The 24,493-nt window shown below is 43.0% G+C and overlaps 1 long non-coding RNA gene across 1 annotated transcript in view; it reads right to left on the bottom strand.

The window, feature by feature from the left end:
- LOC309870382 overlaps positions 1–24,493 on the bottom strand; it is a 173,324-nt gene that overhangs the window by 67,985 nt on the left and 80,846 nt on the right. The window contains exon 2 of the long non-coding RNA XR_014314547.1: positions 9,182–9,311. This is a non-coding gene — a long non-coding RNA (uncharacterized lncRNA). The remainder of the gene's footprint in view (positions 1–9,181; positions 9,312–24,493) is intronic.

Consider the following 24,493-nt stretch of genomic DNA (forward strand, 5'->3'; position numbering starts at 1 on the left):
TTTAGCAAAATATTCAGCTACATTTATCTACAAAATGTTTACCATTGCTTATATTGTTGCTTTTGTTTGTTTTAGTCCCCTAAATAGTAAATACAGTCTCACACACACTCAACTTCATAAGACACAGAAAATTCACACTTTTTACATAATTATGGTTCCCTAGCCATGGGAATGCATCCAGTAGGGGGCCAACACCTCACATGGTTTGGTCCACCTGGTTAACTCTCTCTCTGATCTGACATCCCTCTGGACCCACAAATCTCCCCAGTTGACGAAAAGAGCCACCATGACAACTGTTTATGCTTTACATTGTTTGTTGTTGTTGTGTTGTTTTTAATTTTTATTTTTAAGCAAGCTCTACATCCAACATGGGGCTAGAACTCACGACCCTGAGATCAAGAGTCACACGCTCCACCGATTGAGCCAGCCAGGCGCCCAGGAGCCTGATGTCACAATAAGCTGAAATAAACATCATGACTGGTAGCAGAGGTAGAAATTAGATGGATGGAAAAGAGGTTTACTCTCATAGCTTGCAAAACCTAGCACTGTCTCTGATCTGTCTGCTCACCCAGTGGCCACCCTCAGTTCGGTTCCTCCCCTACCATGTACTCTCTCCGGCGCTAAAAAGGCTCCCCGACTCTCATGGTTCCCATTTGAGGGAGCACTGTAGCAGTCTGGATCTTCCCTCCCCTTGAGCGCCTTCTCTGTACTGTTACCCCACTCTGCCTCCTCCTCCTCCTCCTCGTTCTCAAACATAATGCCAAGTCCTGATTCTTGCTTGCACCGGCAAGGGTGAGGCTGCAGGTGTTTATCTGTCTAGAAGTCACTAGAAGTCTCCAGAAGTCAGTGCAAATCAGGGCAGCTCCCCCTAGCAACAATTAATATGTAGGAGAGTGCCAGGCTCATGCAGCGTTTCTTTCCAATTATATGTACTCCATTTCATGAGGTGTTATTCAATTCCCAAGGTTCCATGATAAACTGCACCAATGCCATTCAGTTTCCAAGCTCAATTTGTGATTCTGTTATGTGAAAAGCCCCTATATTAAATAAAAATTAGTCTTAATATTGGGTCCCTCTGTTCTCTACGCAAGAAACCCATTGCAGAGCAATTCTCATTTACAGTAATACGTCTTTGCTTTGAAAACCATGATAGCAGAAAACTGCGTAAAAGAGAAGGAAACGGAGCTTCAAAATGTCAAACAACATCTGTTTCCCATTTCTGAGAATTACAGAGCTTTCTCAGTCCCGTAACCCCGTACCCCACATTGTATCTGTCCCTCCCTAGTTTATGAGCTTTATCTCCAGAAGCCTTTCAGTAAATGAAACCTGATACAGAAAGTGAATCTCTTCTTTAGGTTCTCTCCAAGGATTAGGGACAAGATTTATTAGAACAACACTGTTCATGCTGTGATACTTTAAGGTTGTGTCAACATTTCAATTATAAACCCGTGCTTCCAGGGGTGTGTACACCCTGGAAAAGAAAATAATTCTTCAGCTTCGAATTTGGAAAGTGGGATAGTCATTTGAGGTCGTGTTTGGTTTCTTCAAATTTTAAAAAGCTGCAGGTGATTGACCTTTCTAGGTGTAGAAAATTACATCCCACCGACTTTTGTTATTTTATACTTCAAGACTACCCCACAGTCAAAGAAAAATGCAATGCTGAGACGATAAGTTAAATAATTAGAACAAAAGAAAAATCTAAATGAGATCATTCTGGGAAACTGCAGAATGAGTCTGGATTTTAACATTTATTTTAAGAACAAGGCAGAGGCGATCTTGTCGCATATAGTAATGGGTCTGTCGCATTATTCTTTCAACTGTAGCTTTAAGTCAACCAGGCAGCGGTGGTTTCTGCTGGGTGACCAGCAACCCACCCCTCTGCCCTCTAGAAGAGCAATGGCTTGGAGGCCTGACAGAAAGGTGTTGGGGGGCTAGGGGTGGGGGGTCAAGGTCAACCTGAAACAAAGCTTTGGACATGTGCATTCATCTTTGGTGCCCTCCTCCTTGGAGATCACCGCCCTCTGTCCGCCTCGCCCCACACTCTCCCCTTAGCCTGTCAAATCATGGCTCTGACTCTATACTATCTGCTGTCACCTTCCTCGTCACCTGACACCATTCTTCAGTCAAAGCTTCTCTGCTGCCCATTCAACTGGTCAAGAGCCACCTGTAAGATTCGAAAGCATCCGCTAGGTTTTTCCTGATTACCAGAAGCTGCCAAATCATAGCCGGTTGTCTGTCTCAAAGATGTTCGCATTTTCAAGGGACAGAGCTGATGGAATTTGGGCAACTCTACGGGTGCAACAGGAAAGTATTTTAAAAGCAATGGAATATTATTCCATTGGAATATCTTTGGTATATCTTTGCAATGGAATATTATTCAGCCATAAAAAAGAATGGTCTCTTACCTTCTGCAGTGATATGGATGGAGCTAAAGAGTGATTTGCTTAGTGAGTCAGAGGAAGACAAATACCATATGATCTCACTCACATGTGGTATTTAAGAAACAAAACAAGCAAGCAAATGGGGTGGGGGGGGACAGAGAGGCAAACCAAGAAACAGACTCTTAACTCTAGAGAACAAATGGTTACTGGAGGGGGAGGTGTGTGGGGGGACAGGGGAAACAGGTGATGGGGATGAGGGAAGACACTTGTGGTGATGAGCTCCAGGTCATGTATGGAACTGTTGAATCACTGTATCGTACTCCTGAAACTAGTATAACACTATATGGAAATGAAGTAAAATTTTTTTTTTAAAGCATCACAAAGGGCAACAGTATATATACTTCTCTTGTAATAAATTTTTTCTATTTTTCTATACGATGTAGAGAATTGTTCATAACGTAAAGCTCCATGAGAACAGAGCTTGCTGTCTTGCTTCCTGTAAATCACCAAATATCTAGCACCTGAAGCACATTGTAGCTATTCAATAAACGTTAGGCAAATAAAGGAATTAATGAGCATATTAAGTATATATTGTGTCCATTCTGAAATGGACACAATATATACTTAATATTTGTAGAAAGCTCTACCAATAAGTAGCCTGCACAATTCCTCAATGCAGAAAAAAAATCTATCAACATAAAGAAATGATCATTTGTGCGTGGGCATCTGGAGTGGAGTGATGCAGGAACGATTTTGCGTAAGAAGTCAGTAACTAAGAGAAATACCTAAGAACAAGGTTTGGGCTTTCTTCTGACTCTCAAATACCACCCAACCCTTTACGATGTAGAATTTGAAACTGAAATGAAGGTTAACTCGTGTGTCTCACCAACTATGTCTCCTGTTTCTCAAATATGGGCAGTATCTCAAAAGAAATTCATATTTTAAAATAGATAGTGCTTTGCTAAGGTAATCAATCAGATTGCAAGTGCCTTGAAGGTAGGCAGGTAGAATTTTGTATCCATTTTTTATGCCTACAATGAACCCAAGTTGTGGGTTGCACACAGATCGTCTTCATAAAGTGTTGGATTTTCTTAAAAACCAAGACTTTCACCCACTTCTGTGACAAACATCTTATTCAAACTGCTTATTATGAGCGACAGGCACACCTTTCTGTTCACCGGCTCTCTCTTCCTCACCGAGGCGCAGACGGAGTGAGAGGAAGTGATAAAGGAGAAAATGAGACAAAAAGGAGAAACAGTCTGACGGGGAGATCTTCTCAGCATTTGCACGACAGCCTGTGAGTGTTTGGGGAACCTTTGTGTATTGCTTATCTCTAGTTAGTAGTTTTTCTACACTAGACTTGATGAGGTATTACCTTTATGAAGAAGATGGCATGCTCATTTGTCAATGAAGTCTCATTCTTCGTGAAGTTAATGAAGTTAATGAAGTCTCTCCGCTGTTCACAAAGGAACTTAACTTGTCCACTTGACCCCTCTTGGTCCATACTTGTTCTCGAACCTTTAAACAGGTAGACCAGATGGTCTCAAAACTATTTCCAGAGCTGACAATTGGTGCTATTCACCCATCTTCTGTTAGGACTATGTGGCCTTTCTGGAGCCCTAAGACTGCCTTCAAGTTCCCTCTAAGTTGAATTTAACTTCAGTTAGCCTGCAGAGTTCTAGACCTTTCCATGGAAAAAAAAAGGGCCCTCGTCTCTTGGGAACTGCACTCTCCGGCCCATTGAGAAGAGGGAGACTCTGCATATAATCCAAAAAATAATAATAATAAATGTACTGTGCTCATAAGTGTTTATGTTCTTAGTTTTAATAGCAGTTTCTTTATGAGAATAAGGGGGAAAAAATATCTCTTCATACTGGCACAATCATAGTCTGATTTCATTCCAGAAACTAACGACAAAACAACAACAACAAAAGCGGGGGCTTTTTTTGTTTGTTTGTTTAATTAAATTCTTTCAAGCCGTGTGGAGCAATACTGCTGGGTAGATCTTGTAAGAAGAGATAATTAAAACACAAACAAACTAGTTCTTTCATTTGGAATAGCAACCACCGCACATGCTTAGGATGGCAAGCCCTCACAAAATCCCAGAGGACCCTTCCTATGCAAACCCGGTGGGCTTGAGAAATAGGTTTGCCGGTCTGTTCGAAAGCTACAAACCCCTTCACACAGGGAATCAGGCAAGATATCTCCGGAAAGTCAGATTTTTTTCTGAGACACCGCCAAAAGGAACCAGCGAATGAAACGGTCCCTTTGACGACAGGCTCTCGATGGACTCGTGCGTCTCAGAAAAAGAGCTTTCTCAGTCTCGGGCTGAGGTGAGGCCCACCAGGGAGCTCCCGGCCTTTCAAAAGAGAAAGTGGGAAAAGGAGAGGAAAAATAGGTTCACACTTCCCCACGGATCTCTGCTAAAACGCTCGTAGATTCTGTTTCCAGATTCCACACATCGCGTGATCTGACCCGCAGCGATGTGTCAAGCCCACCACACTGTTTACGATGTTTCTAGGGCGCAGTCGGGATCGCTGGCAACCGTACTGAAGGTAGTAAGATACAGTGGCCGTGTGCCGTCTGGGCAATGGCTTTGAAGAGAATGTGGCATTTGCAGTGAGACCGACCTACACCTGAACCCTGTCTTCCCGTGCGGACTTGACCAAGTCAGTTTTTCCGGAGCATCGTTCTCCTCCTCTTGAAATTGCGGATGAAGATATTTGGACTTCGAGGCCCACCTGACTTCAGGGCAGCTGTGATGACTGTTCCAGGTCCACTGAAAAGGTCCACCGTGGGCCCTAGACTGGATATCTACAGCCCTTTTGCCTCCAGGCTTTCTCTGAGGACCTTGGACACCACTCGGATCAGGCACCGGCCCAGCCTAAAAGGCAGGGAGATGACTATCCCGACCCCAGGCTCGTCCCCAGCAGCCCTGAAGCTACAGGGACAGGAGTCCCTGCCTAAAGGCCCAGCCCACCCGTCTCAGGTAGGACGCCGCAGAAGTGGGTTTGCGTGGCGTTTCTCTGTGGCTGCCCACAGCGCGCTCGCTGCCCTCGATTCCTGCTGTCGATGGTGAACGACGGGCACCCAAGGGCCCGCTTCAGCTTCTGCTTTAGAGGAACTACACTAAGACATGTCTCATTTTTTGTCCCCTATCGGTCGCACAGCTTGAATAAGAGAACACGAGGAAATATTTCTTTGTGAACCCGAAGCGCGTGGGCCAAAGTGGGTGACAAATAGTAAGATGTTGCGAGCTATTATTCTGATGCAAGCTGACACTGGAAACATTGAAACTATGTAATTATTTTATGTGTTTTCCCTATTGCAAACATGCTGTGGCTGTTAGGTTTCTAATAAACATGTTCGGGCCGGGAAAAGTACAGGCAGCACTGGAGAAAAATGAACAAGTGAGTAAGGCTGGTGGGTATCAGGTGTCTGTAACTTGCTCCTGTGTGTTCTCTCCCTAGAAAGTTCTTCCTCGTCTCCTCCTCCCACCCACTTCCGACTTAGCCCTCAATGCTCGGCTAATCCATCCGTTCATCCGTTCACCAGTGTTTGCCCAATATTGCCATATGCCAAGTTCAAATATACTCTAAATGGCTTCTACCTCAAAAATGCAAAAACCTGGACCTCATCTCCTTCTCCAGGTACTGATCTTGCTCTCTTCTCTTCACAGCCCGACTTCTCAAAATGGCGATCCGCACAACATCTCTTAACTTGCTCATTGTCCACACCTGGTGCTTAACCTCAAGCTCTTCCGAAGGATGAACGGTCTCTGTATTAAAATGCCAAAGGCAACCATCTTTGTTTTTAAGTGATTTCTCAGTAGCACTTATTATTTGGTTACTCTTATTTGGTTCTGCATGATTCCCACTGTCCTGGTTTCCTCTTAGGGTTCTAGCCAGTGCTAAAAATTTCTTTGTATTTCTAAATGTCTTTCTATTCAACGCCCTTCCAAGTTCCTTCTTCTCTAAATCAGTTAGGGTTCTTAGCTCAAAGCAGTGGTAACAAAGGTGGATGACAAGGAATTCAAATGAAGTGTTCCGAGTAGCTAGGAAACCCTCACCTCTCAAATTATCCTAGGTATGACTGATCCCTGGAGGCAGGAGACCATCAGCAGCAAGCCAAGCAGTGGACCCTGCAGCTGGGCCAGGAGCTCCGCATGGCTTCAGCCTCACCACGCTAATGCTGCCGCACCACGACCTGGCGAATGGTTTCACTGCCCCCATGACAGCTGCAAAGAGAGACCTCGCTATCTCTAGAGTCTAGACCCAGGACAAGTGCGCCGGCTTACAGAGCTACAGCTCACAGCCTGCCTGCAGGACCAAGCCTGCGATGTTCATGACACCTGTGAAGCGAGGTATTCCGTGTCCCACCGAGTCTCATAAAAAGTGGAATTCCCCAGCCATACAAAGATGGCTTAGAGGCTAGGCAGCCGAAACTCGTGGCCATTAGCCACTAGCTTTCCAAATCATACCTTGTCTTCAGCTTTCCCTAACTCGACTCCCGAATCTGGATTTCCTGCTCGGATCTCTTTTCCGAGGTTCGGATTCACATATCCAAATCCATACATCATGGCTCCATTTGGATGGCTCGTAGATATTTCGAACTCAAGAGGCCAAATATGAGCCCTCGCTCTTCATGCCCATTCTCAAGCCAAAATCCCATTCCTGACCACCGCCCCTCCCCCCCAGCAAATGCCCTTTCCCATTAACATCTTCTGTAGTGCCATGTGTACTTTTTCTTAAGGCATGTGTATGACAATATTCACTGATCTCTGTCAAAGTCGGTCACCTCTGAGGGTTCTTGAGATCAGACGCTGTCCTGGTTTTGGTCACCACTGTCATTTCTGTGTTCATTTCTCCCCTTAGTCATTTGTTCTTCAGTTAGCCAATCGGTCAGTGGATGTGATGTGAGAATCTACGATGACGCCGGAAGTGAAAAGACACGTCCTTGCCTTCATTGGAGCTTCTGCCTCCTAGAACAGGTGCTCTCAGATGCATTGTGAGAACGACCTCTGACCTCAGCCCAAGAAGGAGCTGCTCCCTGTCCCCTGATGCCTGGGACAACAGTCATATTGGTCACACTGCTCAGTGCTGATCTACCTGCCTGTCTCCTCCACCAGACTGTTAAGTCTGAAAGCAGAGGTACTGGGGGTTGTTTGTTTATCTTCAGTATTGGGCCTGAATGCTAGACACACTCTAGCATTTAGGTAGCCAAATGCTACCTAAAATCCAAAGTCACACAGGCGATGCTGGGATATATGGTCAAGAAGATGCTGTATTTAAGAACGATATGAGTCTTCTCATTTTTTCTTCCTTTACTGACCCCCCCCCACATTTCCACCACAAGTGTCTGTTCAGAAATGCATTGTGAGCAAAGAGAAGAAAAGTGAGTACACTAATAAGTTTGATCACTACCGTTTGAAGAGGCTTCCAGAAGTGTGTGTTTCTACTGGCCAATGCACTGCCCCCACCCCTGAGTGTGAAACCAGCACTGGGGCCCACCTAACTTCCACCAGAAAGAATGTTTCCTTTTAACAAATCCGTGGATTTCAAATATTTGCGGACTTCTTCGAAAAATTGGCATCAGGCCTTAAAAACACAAACTGTGTACTGCTTCAATCCACCATGAAGACAAATTTGCAAATTATTAGAATAACATTAATTAGGATATCTGTATTTTCTGAATCCCTAGTTGAAAAACATAATCCGACAGTGAACTTTTTCTTCTCGGGTGTACATTTATTTTAAGGCTTTGTGATGGGATTAATTTGATAATGATTTTTTAAAAGTGGAATTCCTGGACTTTGAGATTCCTCAGGAGGAAAAATGAGATTGAACATATAAATTCAAGTCTGATTTATAAAATAATGGCTCTATAACCACTCCGTGAACCAGGTATAATTTTTTGAGCCATCATAAATTTTGCAAATACTGTAATTTATTTTGATTTAAGACTAGCCTGGCAAATCTTTTTGGAGTGGTTTTAGGGCTAGTCATATGGCCCTACGGCCAAAACTTACCTCCTGGTTCATTTGTTAATACTCTTTAAAATTAGGCCATTAGAACTGCATTCCTGTAGCTTAATGTCTGGTTCCCCGCTAAAATGCAAATATTCTTGGGTAGGGCCATACTTAAAACAGTGGCCACTATTTGCCTGTAACTCTTGTCTCAGGGGTAGAAGTGGAGAGAAGGTAGGATCTGATTCTTAGGCCCACCAACAGGAAATGGGTCCAGAGAAGAAAGTCTGGAGATTCAAAGTCAACGAAATGACATCTTTGCCTGAAACCCTGCCCTGAAAAAATAATTTGAAACACTGGGGATCAGGCTGTGCAAAGCAATCTACCGATATCTGCATATAGAGACGAAAAAGAAAACCCAGAAGGAAATCTTCCTTGAGATATCTCTTAGAATTTCTCTCATTACTTCCTTGATTCTAATAAACAGCCGATAATCTCAAAGCAAACTGCTTCTGATGTCTGTCACCTAATACTAAGCTGCTATATTTAGCATTCCTAGCTAAATAAATTCATTCCTGGCCAACACTGGAATTAAAGAACCCAAAAGGGGTTTTATGAAAATTCCCCTAGGTAATTGATACTTTTGACTTGAGTTAGTCCCGGATTAAATACCTGAAATGAAATGTGATGATTTGCTGGAACACCTAGAAGCCAACCACCCATGGCCAAAAGAGAATCATCTGGAAGCCGTCGTCTTGCCTCAGAAAATCAAAGTATCAAATACCTATCAAATTGCACCTCGAGGCATGAAGAAGAAAGCAGAGTATAAACTCACTGAGATGATTTGGAAAGGGCTTCTCCATTGATGTCACATTAGCAAACTTTACCTTCATTCCACGTCCTTCTCTGCCTGTAGACAGAGAATGTCATTTTCCTTCTTTCCATGACTGTGTGTTTTCCTAGCCCTGCAGAACAGAGACAGTGAGCACCCTGTCACCTCCGGCTGAGGTCAGGCATCTCCACTCGGGGTTTCCCTCGGTACAACAGTCCCGTCTGTTGTTGTTAAACAGAGTTGATGATCAGACTGAACTAGACATTCCACCAAGATCGGACGGAGGAACATGAACGCAGACGCATCACTCCAACAAACCATCGGTCCCTGTCCATCATTAAAGGCTTTTTGTGTTGATGCCCCACAGTTAACTGATGAAGCTTTAAGTTTTCCATTCTCAAGACAAATTGACTATTTGTGTAAAAGATCCAGACTTCGGGGTGGCCGTATTTGTGAAAACCTGTTCTGCTTAATATTTAAGGAATCAGGCTCAAAAAGGATATTTCTGTATCATAAAACCCTTGATCAGTGCTTACTTACTGTTGTTGCTGTTACTTAAACAAATAGCATGGCCTTGAGAATAGAACAGTGAAAATATACATCAGTATCACTGATATACGGCCATCTGAGACCAAGCTTTCACAGCTGTGGGTGAATTACAGAAGATCAAGGTGACACAATTTGCCAGTTCCTCTGTCTGGAACGAAATGTCTGTGTCGTCCCCACCTCCAAAGGTTGAAATTCTAACCCCCAGTGGGATGGCTGGGGGTGAGGAGGTCATGAGGGTAGAGCCCCCATGAATGGGATTAGTGTCCTTGTAAAAGAGACCCCACTGAGCTCCGTCACAACCCCCCACCACGTGAGGGCACAGCAAGAAGACGGCTGTCTGTGAACCAGGAAGCTGGTCTGCACCGGACACAGGATCAATCTGCCGGCACCCCAAGCCTGGACGTCCTAGCCTCCAGAACTGTGAGAAGTACATACTTAGTGCTTAAGCCGCCCAGCCCATTAGAAGGTTTTAAGCTTCTAGTGTCTCCTAAGCATCTCGAATGTTTATTTATTTATTTATTTATTTATTATTTATTATTTTATTTATTTATTTATTTTTAAAGATTTTATTTATTTATTTGACAGACAGAGATCACAAGTAGGCAGAGAGGGAGGCAGAGAGAGAGAGAAGAGGAAGCAGGCTCTCACTAAGCAGAGAGCCCGATGCGGGGCTCGATCCCAGGACCCTGAGATCATGACCTGCGCTGAAGGCAGAGGGTTAACCCTCTCCTCTGAGCCACCCAGGCACCCCTTGAATGTTTATTTAAACCACTCACAAATCAGATTGCTTACTTTTTTTTCCAGGATTTTATTTATTTATTTAAGAGAGAGAGAGAGCGAGAGAGAGTGCACCCATGCATGGGCAGGGGGGAGGGACAGAAGGAGTTGGAGAAGCAGACCCCCCACTGAGCAGGGAGCCTAATGTGGGTCTCCATCCCAGGACCCTGAGATCATGGCCTGAACTAAAGGCAGACACTTAACCAACTAAGTCACCCAGGCACCCCTGAATGGGGATGATCTTAATTTCTTCTTTACCAAAATCATCAGCCTTAATAAATTTCATAATTTCATTTTTCTCTGCACCTCATTGAGCTAATTGAGGCAACAACCCACCTGGAAATGACATCATAGGGTTTTAAGTGATAAGACCATTTTGTTCCAAAAGAAAAATAGAAGACTAGCTCTTCTCCAGGTCCCCAGATCCTTTCCTTGTGCCTTCTAATCCAGATGTGTCCTACTTTCTGATCCCCGGGGCACCTGCCTCCTATCTTACCACCAAAGTCCCCCCTCCCCCATACCTTAAGATGTTCTCACATTACTCCAGCCTTTCCCACCCAGAAGGAAAACAATTTAACCATCCGGGATTATTTCAGACCAAGACCAATGTATCTGTGCCTTGCTCTGTCATTTCTTCTACAACGTTTGGAGCTTAAGACCTTCTGGAACCCACTGAGCACCCACTGGTGGGCAGCAGAGAAGAGACACAGGCGCAAAGACCTTCCACCATGGGACAGACACTACTAAAGGTGCCTGTGTGGAGACTTGTTCTCTAATCCTCACAAAAACCCTTTTTCTGTAAGCCTAAGTGTCTCTTTGAAGAGGTTAAATAAATTCCCTGAGGTCACACAGCTGATAAATGCCGGTTTTGGGATTCCGATTGAAATCTGTCTGACTCTTGACTCTAGTGCTGACGGGCTTTTCAAGACACCAAACCGAACCCAAGTGACCCTCGGATGGGGGATTTTAACACTGGTCCTAATGGTGAGTGCGACTGTGGATCAGTGCCCACAGATGCCCTCTCTGCGTGAGATTTTCCTTTCCCTACCTGACTTTTTTCTTTGCCATAATCTAGCTTCAATGACTTCCCATCCTGAAGAAGCCTTGAGGGGTGTGTGTGTGTGTGTGTGTGTGTGTGTGTTTAATCAGTTATTATTCATTCAGTCTTTAGACTAGAAACCCTCTAAAGACCTCCAGGCACCATATAGAAAAATATTGCATAATGAACAGTAAACAGTCGGATTAGCTGGAGGGTACAACTGAGAATGCGGCATTCTTTCTTCTAGTCCTGGGGGAAAGTGGAAAGTTTTACCAAAGTGAAATGGGCTTTTTCTCCCACAGCTCTAGCCAGGCTTTCTTTCACTCTCACTGAACATGAAGCCACGACTCGACAGATCTTCTGACTTGACCCCCATTACCATCCTTCCAAAATGTGCATGGATTCCTTTACCAACATCCTGTGCCTACCGCCCAAATCATCAATCTTCATTGCTTCTCCAAAATGATTTAAATCTTCAAGGAAACAACACTTAGGACATCCCGGGGCAGTTAATGTGCCCAGTTGAGTATAAGCATGTCATGCAGTCTATCTGACCTTGAATGTCATCTTCATGACCAACTCTAGGTCCACTGGAGCCCAAGCGAGAGGGGAAGTTGGACCCAATGGCAACCAGCACATAGGCATAGGCATGAAGACGAGTAAAGACATCAATGAGGATGGTTCTTCTAAGTCTTCTCCAGTGTTATGGTTGAATCATGTTCCTCCTTCCCTGGAAAAAATGATATCCTGAAGGTTGTGACCTTAAATGGAGATAGGGTCTTTACAGAGGTAATTGAGTTGAAGTGAGGTCATTAGGGTAAATTCTATTGTAATATGACTGCTGTCCTTATATAGAGGGAAAATTTGGACACAAAGGCAGACATGCACCAAGCAGGGAGACAATGTGGAGGGACACGGGGAGAAGACGGCCATCTCCAAGCCAAGGAGAGGGGACTGAAACAGCCCATTCTCTCGCGACCATCAGAACCCTGGGACACCTTGGTTCTGGACTCCTAGCCTCCAGAACTGTGACAGAATACATTTCTGCTGTGTAAGCATCAGTGTTGATGGTGGCACTTGTTATAGTAAATAGCAAACTAAAAAACCAGAAAACTAGTTAATGTAGCTGGACAGCTGATGGTTGTCCTGAAAACCTGCAGATTTATGTTATCTTCTGAATGAAAAAAAAAAAAAAAAAAGTTCAGAAATAAATCCTCCAGCCCATTAGGTGGTGTTTCTATCCCAGGAAAAGGAGTTGAAGGAGTGTAGTTTATCCCAAGGTCACAAGTTCGATGCTAGCTTCCACGTTACGGTGGTCTAACTGGAGAGGAGAGTTCTGGAACTAAAATTCATTTTGAAGAAAAGTTTATTTTTTGCACATCAACATGAAGAATCTCAGAAGGTTCTCCACAAACGCTACAGTGTGATTCTGTTAGGTTTTGGGGTTAGGGGAAGCAGGAAAAGCAGACCTCCTTGTGGGATTGAGGACACAGTTACCAGCTTGGTCTGAAATGGGTCTCCAAGGACAACCTAATGAGTGTTCTCATCCTCCAAATGGATTCTAACTAACATGGGCTGATAGACTTGGCAGAGCACCCAGATAATAACTTCAGGCATCTTAAAGAAATTCCTTTACCATGATCTTGTCAAGGATTTAGGCTTCTGTTTAGTAATTTCCTTTGGGAGCCATGGGAGCAGGGGAGAAGGGTAGAGCCTCAGCCTTGCTCTGTATGTCAAGTCCAGGTAACTCTAGGGAAATGTGCTCTGGGTTTACAGTTTAGTCGGATCTCAGAATCTGTGGTGCGTTCTCTTGAACGGTGACTCTCATTTGACCCAAAACCTAGACCCGAAGTTGCTTGATCAAACTGTGCCTGAGGCTTACCATCCACCAAACAGGGATATTATTGCAGTATGTATTAAGACCATTGGCTGAAAAGTACGCTAGTGGAAAATAATTGGTAAATGAATACCACATTCTGTAAATTGTTCCCAGTCACATCTCCTCACTGGCAGGAGGACTCACTTTGAGCGCCGGGATCCTTATGGTCCCCTCTCTGTGCGTGTATTGGGTCCTGCATTATTCCTCGTGGCTACTATTGCAAATTATCGCAAACTTGGTGGCTTAAAACACAGAAGAAATTCATTCTCTCACAGCTGTGGAGAGCGGGAGCCGGAAATCAAGCTGTTGGCAGGACCACACCCCCTCCCGAGGCTCTGGGAGAGACGCCATTCCTTGTGTCCTCAGCTTCTGGTGGCTGCGGCATTCTCTGGCTTGTGGCCCCACCGTTTGGATGTCCACCTCCATCTTCACATGGCTCTCTCCTCTGTGTGGGTCTCTGTCTGCCCCTACCTTTCATATAAGCAGATGTATTTAGGGCCCATGTGGAAAATCCAAAATGAGCTCTTCCTCTCAAGATCCTTAAACCAATCACATTTTTATATAATATAATATATAATGTAATATATGTAATGTATATATAATATACATTGTGTATAATGTAATATATAACGAATATATAATGTATATAATTTAATATATATTGTAATATATAGTATATATAATGTAATAGAGTATATATAATATATATAATGTATATATAATACCTAACATATATAATTATAATATTATAATATTTATTCTTTTACCACAGTCATTGTTTCTAGGGATTTGGAAGTGAATATATTGCTGGCGGGGGAGCAGGGAGTGTTCATTTTTTCCTTCTTACCATAGGGCTGAACCAAAAAACCTAATTTAGGATTATGTTTGGATAAGCCTGTCTCCTAACGATGACCACTACCCCTTAACAAGGGATTTTCATTTCAGCCCGAATCCCAGATCTCACATCAAACGACCTCTGAGATGTGTGAGAGGAAGATTCAAATGTTGAGGAGTCCTACCCCTCCCTTTCTCTTCTTTGTTTGTGACAAGTAGCCAGTGAGTTAACAGAGAGTGAAAACAATAGTTCTCATTCACCCTAATTCTGGTAAGAGTGGTAAGAGAAGCGAAGATTTCCATCCTTGTGGGCGCTCTGTCCCTAGATTACCGAGGGCCGTAATCCGATATATGAAAGAATAGATAAAAACTGCACTGACCAACACCTTGGCTTGTCCTTCAACAATCTGCGACTCAAAAAATGTGTGCGAAGCCATGTTTTTTCCCTCAGGGTCAGAAGTAAGCTCTCCAAACGAAAGTACAGTTTTTACATCTCCAAAATGCTGGAAAACTCTAATGTCCCAATAGTATTTTTCTCCAAGATTTTACAAGAGTATAAATTTTTCTTTCTTTTACTATTTCTTTCTAACCCTCGATCACCCAAATCGTTATCTCTCTAGAGTCATGTAGCCCAGAGGAAAAAAACTGAAGGAAAATGAGAATTTCTAAAAAGTATTCTAGAAAAAAATCTGAGTTCTCTACAAAGTGTATCTTACAATTTTGCAAAAGGTGATGTTCGAAGGAATTATAATTACTTGATCTAAGAGTTGAATTGAGGAACTATCTGGGATTGAGCATAACTTAGGATTTGTTACCCAAAAAGGAATATATATGTTTAATATTGTTTTAAATAGTATATAAATAGATACGTGTATTAGAAGTGTGGTTTGAGATCAGGAATCATTTTCTACACTTCAAGGAGCAAGGCTTTAGAAATTCAGTGGTGCTCAACCCTAGCTGTACGATAAAACCTTTGGAGAGCTTTCTGAAAAATCCCTGTGCCCGTACCCCACCCCAAAACAGTCAAATGAGAATTTTCTCTGATGATCCTAAACGGGGAGCTACTGTGGAGAACCACAGAGTTCATGCTGATTTTATATACTTGTAACCTAGAGAGTGAGGTGGCCTGTCTATTATCTGCCTGTGTGGTCAAGAGCGCACAAAGAAAATGTCGTCAACAAGCAGCAAAAAATAGTAAATAATTTAAAATAAAGCAATTATAAGGAAAAGCAAGGGCGCGGCGGCTGCCAGCGACAGAAGAAATACGGGAATGGCTGCCAAGGGTGAGAACTGTGGAAAGATGGGCAGTCCCCTGTGAAAATGTAAATCCTACTTAAATCCTTTATCACCCACTGTGTGGGTACTAGGGAGCTAGCTTTGGGAAGAAATAGATCTATGGAACTTACTAGAAGTCTGAAGTTTGGAGGAAGCAAGATGGGAACAGACTCTAAAATTCCAGAACTGGATAGTTAGGAAAATCGCCCTGTGGTAAAATAATAATAATAATAATAATAATTTTTTTAAAAAGGGAATCTTCATAGAAAGTCATTTTACCAAGCTGACCATGTTCGGGTCAAATTTGATCATCACTTTGCATGTTCTTCAGAGAGTTGCTGAGTGGAAATAGTTCTCATCGGACAGCAATTCCTGCCAATCTCCTGTCCTCATTCTCTGTGAATTTACTCTCATCGTTGCTGCAAATAAAATTTTAAAAAGCTAAAAATTATTTTTAACTAGCTCATGGCACTTTTGTTCCAGGAAGCTTTTCCCTTTGATTTAATCAATCGCTTGGATATTACTTGATCATTATCAGAATGAACTTGGAAGAACTGTGGCTTCTCTTTCTTTCCCCAGGTTCCTGCCTGGACCCTCCGTGCTCTCTCCAACCCTTGGCCAAGCTCTTGATGTGTTAATTTGCTCCTCAGTCCCCACTAGCCTTGCCCCATTTAATTAATAAATATTTCGTTCTGACAAGAACAGCGTAAACAGAAGTCTAGTTCATGAATTTGAGTATTGTTGATTCCCCCACTGTGACCCTCACTCGAAACTGGTCCTGAGTCTTATCAGTCCGGCACTGTTTTTTTATGCCGTTTAATTTGCATATCAAATGTATCATTTTAAGCCGGCTGCTCACGGGCAGTTAAGAACCAGTTGCCTACTGCAGCTGCAGAGAAACATCTGTAAACCACTGTGATTACAGGAGAAGAAAGGGGGGCGGGGGTTATTCTTGCCTCCCATTCAGACTCTGTTCTCCAGAAATCAAGATCTTTCTTGTGGCTTGCTTTTATATGCTTAGTTGATTGGCTGATTGACTTGGTTTTTAATGGAAGTTACCTACTCTCCTGAAACCAGAACGCAACACAGAATGTTCCAACATTTAAACTTTGAGCATCCTGCCACCCAAACCTCACTGGACCCCTGCAGATGGAGCCTCCTGAGACTGTACGGGCGACTCAGGGAACTGCATTATCGAGACGGAGAATCAGGGACCCTGGGAAATCGGTGGTCTTGGCTAGGTCTTCCCTGGTAACAATTTCTCCTTAAATTCCAAACAAGATGATGGTGGCTACCGATTCAAATCACGTCCCATTATCTTCGTAGTACAGGGAATTTGGATTTACAGAACTGGGAGAGCTACCGTAATTCGATCCCTGCCTCTCAGATTGGATCTGCGGAATTTACCAATCCACCACCCGGCCCGAATCCACATTCTGTGGACTGGAGGACACCCCGCGTGGCTTAGATTATCCAAATGTAATAGTCAAATCTCTGATAGGGTTAATGCTGTTTCAAAGATTTTAGAATTGTGTTTCAAAGCTGTTTTATTCGTGTGACCCACTTCCTCCAAAGTGCCTTTGGGAGATGTGATATCTCCAGGCACTTGAAGGCAAGAGAACCAAGAAAGATCCAGCTCTGAGGCTGAGGCCTGGCTTTTGAGAACTCCACACAGAGCCCCAGAAGCAAGAGTGAGAGGGAAAGAATACCACCGTGAATTAGGCTAATTATGCACCTAAAAGTCACACTGTCTCCTTTCTTAAAAATAAAAGAAAAAAGAAAATATCACAAGGGCTACATGTCAGATCTAATCAAGGTATTAGAACTAGGCAAGAACACTGGAAAATAATACTGTGGGTTTGGTTTGGTTTTGTTTTTTAAGAGACAGAGACCGCCCACTTACCAGTGGGGTTTGGGCAGGATGACCGGGATAAGGGGAGTGGGAGAGAAGAGGCAGAGGGAGAGAGAGGGAGAGAATCTTAGCTCGATTCAAAGCTCGATCTCTCAACCCTAAGATCATGCCCAGAGCTGAAATCAAGAGTCAGACGCTTAACCTACGGAGCCAGCCAGGGGCCCTAGTACTGTGGTTCTTTATCCGAGCCACAGTTATATGGTACTGGGGCAAGAATGCTGAGATTGGTGGCCTGAAGACCTGAATATTAAACCCCACCACCAACCGTCTGGCATTTAAGGAAGTCATATCCAATCTCTGAACATGCGTTTCCCCATGCGTGTGAGAAGAAGGTTGGATGACACTCACCTCAGAAATGTTCCCAAGTGTTCCTTCAAAAGATGTAGGTGGCCCGATAATTCGGGGGCATCACCGTATGTGTTATACACACACATAACCGTGGAGATTTGCAAGATGCCTTAGTGCATGAAATGCATCCCCGAGACATTCTCACAGAGCTTTTCAACAGATAAACCAATTTAATTGCAATTTCCCAAACATATTTTACTGAGAATCCTGTGTGTGCTCAGAACAGTTTGGCAGACAGAGACAAGATTTCTTCCCGCTGTAATCAGCCTCACCTTGGTTAGACAGGCTGGACTTGCTAATGGAACGTGAAGTATAGTGGTCGAAAGTGGGAGCTCAGAACCTAGACTGCCTAGGTTCAAAGCCGTAGGTACCTTACCTCCTAGCTCTGTGACCTTCATTCCCTATGTAACTTTCCTGTGCTTGGTTCCTTCCTCTGGAAAGCTTAGACAATCATGTCATTTCATAGGGACATTAGGAGGATTGAATGAGTTCATAAAATTATCAAGTGCCTAGCAGATTCCCTAATACCTAGTAAATGCTGTAGAAGTGTTCATAGTATTGCTACAATATCATAAACTCTCGTCAAATGTAACAGTCTAGGAGAAGAAAGTGCACACATATGAAGGGAGTTGATATTTGCTGAGCATCTACTAAATGCCCAATTATGTATACATATGTAAAATCTCACTGATCCCCCATAATAAAACTAAGATCAAAATGTAACTATTTCATTTTATAATTAAAACTCTGAGATATTAAGGAATTTGCCTGATATTACCCAGATATTAAGGTGAAAAAAATGAACCCCCAATTCAGGTATGCCTGACTTCAAAACTGAAGTTCTTTCCACCCTATTATACTGCCTTCAGGGTGAGAAGTAATAACCTTTATATCATGTTATGGATAGAGAAATGAGGCAGAGAAACTCAAATATGCCTAGGATCACACAATAAGATTCAAATTAGAAAATATATTCTGTCATCCAACCCTAGAATGTGTTCATTATTGAACCCCAAATGCAGGACACATGCAAAGGGAAGAAGGAACAATCTCTAATTTTGATCTAGTGACCATTTTTTACATTTAGATGATTTTGTCTCTTAATTAAGTACCTACTGTATGCATTATGTCCCATTTTAGTGGAGATTTTGCTCTCCCCTACCTAACTCAGATTATGTTTTTAGAAAAGCATAGACATTTAAAGGTCAAATTAATTCTACAGCCTCCAGAAAGGATTGGATCAAAATAATTCTCAAACGATAATCCTTTACCCCTATTCCACTTTTAAATATTCAGAAAGGAAAATTCTGTGACTTTGGTTAAAAAAAAAAGAAAGAAAGAAAGAAAAGAAACGAAAAGAAATCAAACATTAATAATATATTTAAAATCCCATAATATGCAAGGACCTTTGAGAGATTTGTGAAAATAAAAACACATTAATCAAAAAAAGAGAGAAAAAGTAGAATAAGAAGATGAATTGATTTTCCATGATGAGACACGGTATTGCACATTAAGAACTAAAATTCAGGACCAAGGACTTGGGGAAGTAATTTATTGGATATTAATCTTCCCTTTTAACAGGCAAGGCACAACTTTACTTAGATATGTCTGCTGCATCCAAAGTTTTAAAATATGGGGTCAAAAACACATCCCTGCCCCCTATCCCATGCTCCCATTCTGCCTGGTTCCTCTTATCACTGAAACTGGTTTTTTACAGCAATATCAAAGATGATAGAGCTCAGAGAGATTTCCATTTTGCAAGTTAAAAAGGGCAGACAGGTGGTGCACAGCCAGCAGTGTGTACGTAGATGGAACAGGCAGCTGCTTAATCCCTATCATCAGAGCCTAGCCCGGGACCACAGGGCATCTGATGACGGGCGACGTGCAGAGGGAAGGAGGGGCGCTCTGGAGGTTTCTCAGCATCTGAAATTCTTCATCTCTGCTCAGGGAGGGAGAGGAGGGATGGTGATAGGCGCTCTGATTTGGATGAGCGAAAACAATCTCTGTGTTTGCGAGTTTATGAGGATGAGACCCCGCACAGCGATATTGACACGGGACTTCTGTTAACCAGAGCAGCAGACAGAGCAGGGATCTGCCTGCATCCTACAGCTAGTACCGCCAGCAGTTTGAATTTCCAGGAGGGCTGTAGAGCCACCAGGGTGCTGTTTGCAAGTCCTGGTCGATGGCTTTGCTGTGCTTGCATAGATAAAGCCCCTGGAATTAGAGGGTTGCCCCCTTGCAGAGGCGGAAGGCACTGCCCACCTCCCAAATGAAAATGTTTGGGCCCAGTTTGTACTTTGGCTGCTACTTCCCCATTCTCAGAAAACCAGTCCTTGTTGGGGATTGTTCCCTCAGGAGCCAAGAGAGATAAAGGTGGATTTGGGTCCCCGGGGGTGTGACAGAAGCTCCCTTTACGGAATGTAAAAAATAAATGGAAAAGTCCTGAGGTCCTAAGATTTGTGTGAGGCAAAATGCGAAAGAATTCTCGGCCCTGGCAATTCCAGCCCTTCGCCTGAGGTTACGGCGAAAGGCAAAGAGGTACAGCAAAGTCGTGGTTTCTGGGAGAACAACTAACTAGAACCTTCTGTATTCTTATGCAACGTCCAGGACCTTTGCCGAAGCTGCCCTTCAAATGGACACTTGCATGAGAGCAAAGAGAACTGGAGGCTTCTCGCATTTCTCCTCGTGCTCATTTCTTACAGCATAAAATGGCCAGACCCCTCCTTGGAGAGACAGAGTCCCTGTTCATCTGAGGAAGGCTCTATTCCTTAAGAAAATCTAGTGTTTTTTGTCATATCCCGAGGTCCCTGAACACCCTTTGCACGCCTAGGATTGCCCATTTCATGTGTTTTTTTTTCGACTTTGAACCCTCTGTTAGGATTCCTAAGCATGAATCCTTCTACTCTTAGGCTATCACTTCCGTTTATAGGAAGCACTTTCTGACTCCTTTATTAAAATGAAATTGAGCCATGTAGAAACCATGGAAAGAGTGACGGTCTTAAAGGAAACTTTCCGTGCTAATAGGATTTTCTATTTGTGTGTACAAGGAAAGCAGACTTCTGAGAGAATTGTGAGTTATGAGGTGCCATTCCAGAGTCTACACAACAACAACAAAAAAGATTTGCTGCCCCTACAAATCTTTCTCTCCAGTTTTCTAAATACTTCTGCAATGGGAGAGTCTCCAGAAAGCCCCCTTTAACATGTAAATATGTTTTTACCCTAAAGGGCCCCTACATTAGCTCATTATGGCATTAGCAGATTAGTTTATCAGATTAGCCTAGCCTAGCCCTGAGGGAAAAAAACACAGGACAGGTACATTTAACGAGGCCTGCTCTCCTCAGGGAAGGGGACTGAGGACCCAAGTCATTTTTCCAGGCAGGAAGCTATCAGCCCAGAAATCCAAGTCACCAGAGAATCACAAGGCTATCAGGCGTCCAATCCCAGATGCTAGCCCTGGGCTCAGTATGAACTCCAGGGGCCTGTCTGTTGTCCAAAGGCTTCACTCTCCAGGTGACTCCTGGCTCTGCCACTTTCTTAATTAGCCTTTCTGGGCCTCAGTTTCCTTATCTATAAAATGTGAATAATAATGGCACCTACTCCATAGAACTATTGTATTAAATATTGATTTAATTAAATAAATTAGCCTATTAAATATTAATTCAATCAAACTAGCCTACATAAAGCACTTAGAATAGTGTATGACAAAAGTAAGTACTAAGTGTCAGCTATTAATAGAGCACTTAGAATAGTGTATGACAAAAGTAAGTACTAAGTGTCAGCTATTAATAGCATCAAGAATCAGTAACTAGGGACTCCTGGGTGGCTCAGTCGTTAAGCCTCTGCCTTCGGCTCAGGTCATGATCCCAGGGTCCTAGGATCAAGCCCTGCATCAGGCTCTCCTTTCAGTGGGAAGTCTGCCTTCCCTCTCCTACTCCCCTGGCTTGTGTTCTTGCTCTGTCTCTGCCAAATAAATAAATAAAATCTCAAAAAAAAAAAAGAATCACTAGCCAGATGGTCCCATTTTTGTAGCCACACACACACACACACATTACAGAAAAAGGTTGGAAGAGCATAGAATGAATGTTAATGACTCGGTGGTGGAAATTATGACTGATTCTTTTCATGTTTTTTCTCCTTACACACTTTCTAAATTCCCTATAATAAATATGATTAGCTTGGCCATAAAAATGTGTAAAAGACTCATTAATGCTTTATAGGAAAGGATGATCATGAGTATTTTATTTATAACAACAAAAACTGAAAACAGTACCCATTAATAGGGATTAGTTCAAATAAAATATCCATACTAATAAAGTATCCATATATTAGAATTATGCACCTACAATTTAAAAATGTAACACTGAAGAATGTTTTTTGGCATAAAACTCATGATACAGTACATGAAAAATTAACTAACAACACTGAATAAAAATTAATTCTTAGTTTACTAAAAATAAATATAGTTTTATTTAACCAAAATAACATGTGCATTTCAAAAAAAAAAAAAAGAAGTACTAACAACAGTTATCCTTACCTGATAGGATTGCAGGGACTCTTAACTTCTCCTGGATGTTTTTATACATTTTCCAAATCTTTAGTAACAAACACACGATGCTTTTAAAACAGAAGAAAACACCAACTGTTATAAAAACGAGTAAAGATTGATCATCACCATTCCAGGCAAAAGATAGAAGAGTTGAGACTGAAGCAAGGAATGAAGTTAGTAGAAAACCTGGTTGGCCTCATCACTTTTCCTCTGCCCAGAGCCGGCCCTGAGCCATCCCCCAATCGGACGTGTGAAGAATAAGGCACTGTTAGAACCAAGAAAGGAAAGTTCTGGAAGAGGCTTCAAGATGCCGGCCAAGACACTAGAGCCAACCTTGAGTTCCAGAGAAAAACTACCCCACCGCCATCCAGGGCAAGTGTGGAACAGCAGAGACTAACTGTCCCCCTCCGAATTTTACCTATAGCCAAGCAAACACACATTTGCCAAACCAAAGTACCTTCCTCCTCTCAGAATTTCTGAGGACGTTGAAGAGTGAAAAAAAAAAAAGAGGAAAATATATATGAGTAACTTTATTGAATAAGTAAGGAGAGGAAGACTAGTCCAAATAAAGACGGTAAGTAGCCCCAGAGTCGTGAATGAAGCCCCTCAGAGCCAGAACCTGGTGACTGTGTTGGTGGCAATGGGAAGAGGGAATCTTTTTTGGCATTCCTTCCGGCCTCCGACTCCAATCTAGTAAATGTGTCCACATTAAAGCATGAGAAACAGAATGTGCTAATTTACCAAGACAGATCAGGATTTTTTTAAATCCTGCTGAGTTTACAGGAAAATCTTAATGCCATGACACAAATTGCTAATGGCAGCATCCTACAGCTCAAGGACCAAAGTCCCTTTCCTACGACTCTTCAAATCAGGCAGCAGATCTCTTGCTTCAGCTGTGCCCCAGGATCCCAAGATCAAACTTGTTTCTTAAGACAATCTCTCTGTATTAAGTTGTGTGTGTGTGTCTGTGTGTGTGTGTGTGTCTGTGTGTGTGTGTGTGTGTCTGTGTGTGTGTGTGTGTGTGTGTGTGTGTGTGGTCCCTATTCTTCAAAATGCTAGAGGAAGGGGAGGTGAGAGGAAAGGCTCCAAGCATCACACAGACCCGGCTTGGAATCTAGATCTTTCTTTTTTCCCCCTGAGACACTTGGAGAAGGCTGCTTGCTGGCTTCTCTGTGTCCCGGCTCATCATCTGTAACCGGGGGCTTAGAAAACCAGCCTCACAATGCAGTTAGGTGACACGAGGTGTGCTGTGAAAAGCGCCCACCAACATGAAGTTTAGTGCAGGGTAAGCCCCCGAACAGAAGTCGTTCTCAGAGTCCTACACCCTGTCTCAGCTTGCTGCTCGTGCAAGAAGTTCCCATGTTCCACTGGGCATTTGGGAAGAAAGGCAACCTGTGCACACGGAGTGTCCTCCAGCTTCCTAAGCGACTTCCGCTACCTGATCCCGCCTCCACCTCTCTACTAAGAACCCCTCTAAGAAAGACGGGACTCGGAGATGAAGCGGCCGCATATTTGAAAACAAAAGTCGCCTTAGACAGCAAGTCTCTAGAACAGGATATTGTTATTATTATAATTAATTATTATTAATAATTATTCCCTGCCTGGTATTCAAACTGCTTCGAGAAATGAGCTATTTCTCATTATTTTTTTCTTTCTTTAACGTATTTTTTTTTTCTTTAACGTGCAGTGTATTTAATCCAGGAGCCCCAGTAAACATCATTTTTCCAATTAAACTGATGGCCCCAGATTCAAATACCCCTTGACCCAGTGTGACAGCCTAATACAGACACATGGCGGTAACTTTATAGGTCCCAGGTTTGTAGCATCTTTCTTTTGGAGAACTGATGTTTAGAAATAGCAATTGTATCCTTCCTATTATCCTACCTGCCTGGCTTCAATGCAAATATCCCCATGCACCTTACAGAAATGCAAACACTCCGTCCCAATACTTGCAGCCCCCTCCCCCCAAAATGCAGAAGCATTTCTCAAAGCGGCAGAACTCCACAGCTTTGCAAACTTCCTGTGTCAAGCTTCCAGGGAGAGAAGGGAAGGGGGTGGGGGAAAGAGTACACCGAGTTCCTCTGAAGCCCCCTCCTGACATTTCCAGACTTATTAGCCAGTTTTCACACTGACTTCAATCAACCTCTTTAATCCTC

This window comes from Mustela nivalis (genome assembly GCF_964662115.1).
Source record: "Mustela nivalis genome assembly, chromosome: 7".
Classification (NCBI taxonomy): Eukaryota; Metazoa; Chordata; class Mammalia; order Carnivora; family Mustelidae; genus Mustela; species Mustela nivalis.